The sequence below is a fragment of the Apaloderma vittatum genome, unplaced genomic scaffold, assembly GCF_000703405.1.
Source record: "Apaloderma vittatum isolate BGI_N311 unplaced genomic scaffold, ASM70340v1 scaffold26277, whole genome shotgun sequence".
Lineage (NCBI taxonomy): Eukaryota > Metazoa > Chordata > Aves > Trogoniformes > Trogonidae > Apaloderma > Apaloderma vittatum.
The window spans coordinates 3,829-4,155 of NW_009728222.1; positions in this window are offsets into that span (position 1 = coordinate 3,829).

Consider the following 327-nt stretch of genomic DNA (forward strand, 5'->3'; position numbering starts at 1 on the left):
CTTTGTTATAGCAGGCTCCCAGGACCCCGCAATAGTGTACGAGCATGTAAACCTTACATCTCATCGCCTAGATGGTCAGACACACATGAGAGACTAAACACAGCAGCAACATTTACAACAAATAAATAAGGATATCGATTGTTGAGACAGGTATATAAAAAAAAAGCCTCACTTTTTTCCACCAAAGGAAAAAAAAAAGAAATAAAAAAAAAAGCAAAAGCACAATACTGTCTCACACACACACAAAAAAATTATAATATTATAATATATATCCCTAGTGAGCCTGGCCGGGCTGCCAGCGGCATCGCAGGTGACACCAGGACCGTG